Source organism: Buceros rhinoceros, unplaced genomic scaffold (assembly GCF_000710305.1).
Source record: "Buceros rhinoceros silvestris isolate BGI_N320 unplaced genomic scaffold, ASM71030v1 scaffold37256, whole genome shotgun sequence".
NCBI lineage: Eukaryota > Metazoa > Chordata > Aves > Bucerotiformes > Bucerotidae > Buceros > Buceros rhinoceros.
The window spans coordinates 533-5,456 of NW_010419957.1; positions in this window are offsets into that span (position 1 = coordinate 533).

Here is a 4,924-nt window from a genome sequence, read left to right on the forward strand (position 1 = left end):
ATGAACTTCCCTAGCAGATAAAGAAAACAGTTAGAGGTGGATCGGAGTTGTTCGCCACAGCAGCCATGTGCTGGGTCCTGGCGATAAACACATTGCTGAGCTGCTGGCAACCCCCGCGGGTCTGGGACTGCTCACGAAATCTTGGGGCTGCTGGACGAGACCGAGTGGAGGGGTTATTTTTCCAGTCTGTCTCACTTAAAATTTCTTAGCCTGTGTAGCTTCCATTTCAGAAACGCCTGAGGAGGGGTTATTGCTATTTCTGTTTCAGCTTCATCTCTTGGAGACTTGACCCCCACTGCTTTACCTGCAGAGCATTGCTGGCTGTGCTCGGAGGGGGAACACCCCCATTTCCCAGTGATGCTGTTTTCTACAGAAGAATTTAACTACAGCCCCGTTCTCCCCTGCTTTTGACTTGAGCAGCCAGCAATCTCTAAATGCTGCTCAGCACAGTTGGAAAGTGCATGTATGTTAGTAAGACTTTGGGAATGATCCTGACATGAAAACAAAGTGCTTTTCAGATGCTTTGTTTGTAAACTCAACACGCATTCCCGCAGCGCTGCTGAGGAGAACTGAGCAGTTCCATAGCGTGGATTTGGGGAGTCATCTTACACATCTTACACCGACAACATTACGTAACTATTTTGGGGAGGAAAGGAAGAACAATTACCCTTTTTAGCCTTCAGGGGAATTTTAAGTACACAGAATGTAATTACTCCAATTGAAATCTATCCAGGAAGCTAGAATTAACCACCCTCCCTTCCCAAAAAACGCAACAGCGGGATCATATGAGAATCACGAGTTCCAGTTTAAAAGTGAGGGACTATGAGCGAAAGGCCATTATGTAGTGAGTGCTGCTGCTTGTCTTGCCCAGCGCTCTTTGGCAGCCTCTGTGTTGCCATCTGCTCACCCCACAGGCTCTTCCAGACCCAAAGGCAGCACCAAGTGTTACCTGACTGTGACGTGTATGTTCTGCTGGGGCAATCCGGGGAGCTCTGCCTCTGCTCAGGGGGTTCACATCCCACAGCATCGCTCCGTGTCAGTGGGTAGACACCCAGGAAACCCTATTTAAAAAAAAAACAACAATGCTTTTAAGATACAGAAACACCTAATCCAGAATTCTGTTATTACATTGTTCCTAATGCATTTCTGGCCACTGTCCCCTCCACTTTATCTCCAAGTATCTGCAAGAAAAGTATCAGCTGTACTAACAGTGCTGTGTGGAAGCTCGAGTTCGTGCGATTCAACGGATGAAGGATTCCATTCAGCAAAAACATGGTTACGACACAATCGGATCCCTACAGGTATATAAAAGTCTGTCCCTAGTTCATCAAAATAATGAGCGCAGATCGTCCAGCACCTGCGGGTGTGTGATTTCAGAGGTGGTGAGCAGGCAGGCAGTCTCAGCTCTGCGCTGCAGAGCCCTGCCCGCAGCCCGCCTGGGGCGCAGCAGGCAGACCAGGCTGTGCCACGCAGCCTTTTAAGGGAGAACCATCTCCTCTGGTTTGTCCTCTTTATGGAACAGGGCTCTGCAGGCGCTGCCGCGCTCGCTCGCTGGATTTCTACTTCCCTTCCCGGCGCCTGGTGAGGAAAACCCCCCTGCTCCCACCACGCATCAGTGGGTGAACTCCAGGTAACGTTTTCTGTGCACCACAGCTTCTGCGCTCTGTGGGAACCCGGTCAGCAGAGCATGGGTTTGTCCACCTTTAATCCGTGCGCAGGCTGGAGATGGGCTGCCCACCCCGGCGTGGGGGTGGTGGAATGGTTTGCTCTCCCTGCCAGTCAGCCTGTGCTGAACAGGTCAGCTGGTGCTGGCGGGGATGACTGTGGGCTGCCGGCTCCAAGGATAAAGCTCTTTAAAAGGCATCACTGCAGGAGGAGTAAGTTTGGGTTGCGTGGAGGCTGCGGGGTATGTATGGTAACGGTGGGACCGGTGTACGCCCACCGTGGGACCAGCGAAACTGGTGTAAATCTTGTACCTGTCACTTGCTGCCCAGTGTTTCAAAGTGAACGAGAATTACGGGTGGACTTAACAAAATCTTCAGGTACTCGGCGACTTTTCCAGCAGCTTTGTCTCTCATTCCAGAAATTATCAGGCTGGCTGCCCAGTGTTTCAAAGTGAACGTCAGCTGAACCTCTTCTGCTTTCTTCATTGCTGTAGAATTACGGGTGGACTTAACAAAATCTTCAGGTACTCGGCGACTTTTCCAGCAGCTTTGTCTCTCATTCCAGAAATTATCAGGCTGATCTGTTGTTTTTTCTTCCCAGCTGACAGTGCACCCAGGCACCGGTCACAGCCAGGCATTGCTTTATTTCCTGCTTGAGGGCCATAAAACATTTCAAGAAATGGCTGAAGATAAAGGGCAGAGCGCTAAAGCTGCTAGTGCGGTGGGTGACCTGAGAAGAAGCTGGCAGAGCTGGGCAGAGGATCACATAGAGTACCAGAGGAAGAACCCGTTCAGCAGCGACGACAGGCTCGTATCTAAACCGGTGCACGCTCACAGAGGAGACCCGACCTACGGGAGACCCCCTGAGGGGTCCCAGACAGAGCAGAGAGGGAAAGACGCCCACTCGCACGTGGGTAAGGAAGTGGAGGAGCTGTGCGTGATCATTAGAAGCACCGGAGAGGTGGGAGAAGACGGACACGTGAGTGTGACATTTGGGCAGCTGTTTGAAACGTACGTGACTATTTCCAATAAAGTCGTGGGCATCTTGTTAAGAGCCAGAAAACACGGGCTGGTTCATTTTGAAGGTGAAATGCTTTGGCAAGGAAAAGACGATGGTGTGATCATCACTTTACTGGAATAAGGATCTGTCATCTAGTGAATCCTGCTGCATGGTTCCATTTGGGAAAACACAGCTGGATACCACCTCGAAAGAGGTTTTCAGTACAGAATTTCAGCTCAGCTGCCTACGGGGGGATGAGCAGGAGAGAAAATGGGCGAGAAGGATCTTGTTAAAATAGCAGAGATTTGGACAGAAGTAACAAAGAATGAACTAATCCATCACACTGCTGCTGGATTGTCCTTTCGTTATCATCCATTGCCAACCGCACCGCGGTTCTTCAGAGAACTCCACTGCCTCACTGCTTTAGGTTACTGAGAGCGCAAACTCCTGACTCGGAATGTGCCACGTGACACCAGTTGTTGGAGGTTGTGACAACAAAAATAGAAAAAGAGGAAGAAATTGAAGTGCTGAAACAAGTGTACCTGGAAGTCCGAGGTGGGTAGAGCACAGACGGGGAAAACAGAGGGTGGGTTTCCATCCAGGAGGTTCTGCTGTAGCACCAGCTTGCGGGGAGCGGTGGTGGGCAGTCCCGGTGCCACCAGCTGACTCACAGCAAAAACACAGCACTAGACACTGTCAGGGACTGCGAAAGGTTTGCCCTGCCGTGAGATTTGGAAGAAACTCGGATGGATTCCTCACTTGTTGACGTGGAGCTCAGCATCTGCAGCTGAAACGGGAATTGCAGCATTTCAACAGGCAACTTTTTTACAACAGGCTCCAGTTAGAGTAAACGGAAGAGATTTTGCTAAATTGCGTTTACAAAAATGGTGGCGTGTGAGGTTTTTTCGGTACTATAGATTGCTTGGAGCAGTGAGTGACCTTTGGAAGGGTGTTCCTGCCCTGCTAGGGAACTTGCAGCTCTTCACATCTCCACTTCTTTGTGGCGAGCTCCCTCGGTGCTCTTTCCTTGTCCGCTTTCAGCGCTTCAGCACGTGTCGGACATCGGTTTGAAGTGACAGCAAGCGCGTTTTTGTGCAGCGTTTCATGGTTTCCAAGTTTGTAAAATTTCAAATACAATTTTCACTGGTTTGCTCCCATTTTTATGCTTTCATTCACAACTCACGCTTAAGAATAGCCTGAGGAGCTATTACCAATTTAATCCTATTGAAAATGCTGACCTGAGCCAAAACACGAGCTTTACTTTATTCTGCCAGCACTGCTCGTGTACGGGTTTCATCCTCTCCAAGGGGGCAGTTAGTACTGCAGCCTGAAAGCATTATTCCCTGGGTTCACATTAGGCTGCGAGTTTATGTAAAACAATTGAGCGAGTACAAATACAGCTTTGTCATTCCCAAACAGTCGCAAAAGCAGCTTTTCTCAGCACTGCTAATGCTGGATCGAAGCACAACAGAGCCAGGGCAGTGGCTGAGCAACTCTCCTTTGCTTCTGCAGGCTCCTGGAGAGGAAGAGCTGCTGAGCTGACTCTCCAAGAGGACTCTGTGGCCACTGGAAAGCTCTCCAGATGGTATGGAAGTTTTAAAATGATGCTGTAATGCTGCTGTCGAAGAGAGTGACAGTCAAGAGGGCCTGCTCGCTGTCTCTGCCAGCAGCCAGCCGCTAACTCTGAAACACACTCAAAGCATTAGGAGAGGCTTCTCAGAAATTATTTCTTTGCCTAATTAATGATCTGCCAAGCCCAAGAATGCTTGTCAGTGCAGAGGGAAAATGGAACATGGTTCTGTGCTGAAAAACGCTAATGAGGTACCAAGCATCCGCCTCAGTAATTAACGTGGCTGTTGAATGCTTTGTTGTTTGAGCTGGTTGAAGCTGAATTCCCCATCTTGCTCCTCAGCAAGAGCTGGGAAGCAGGATTATGTCCTGATTTTTTCCTTTCCAGTCTGTGGGACCCCTCTCAGGTGTAAGCTCTAGGATTTGACTTTTGTGCCTCTGTGTACACATGACAACATACCAGCTCTGTCTGGGATGGAGGCAGTTGTCCTCTGAGCAGCCCATGAGGTGCCCTGGTTTGGGTTTGTGTCTGAAATAGCGTTGGTAACACACCAGCACTCTGGTGATCGGCAAGAAGCACTCATACAATGTCCAGACCTTCTCCTCCTCCTCTGAGGAGTGGGTTGTTTGGGGGTGACTGGTGGCAGCCACTGCCACCAGACTGCTTGGGGGAGGTCCGGAGGGATTAACT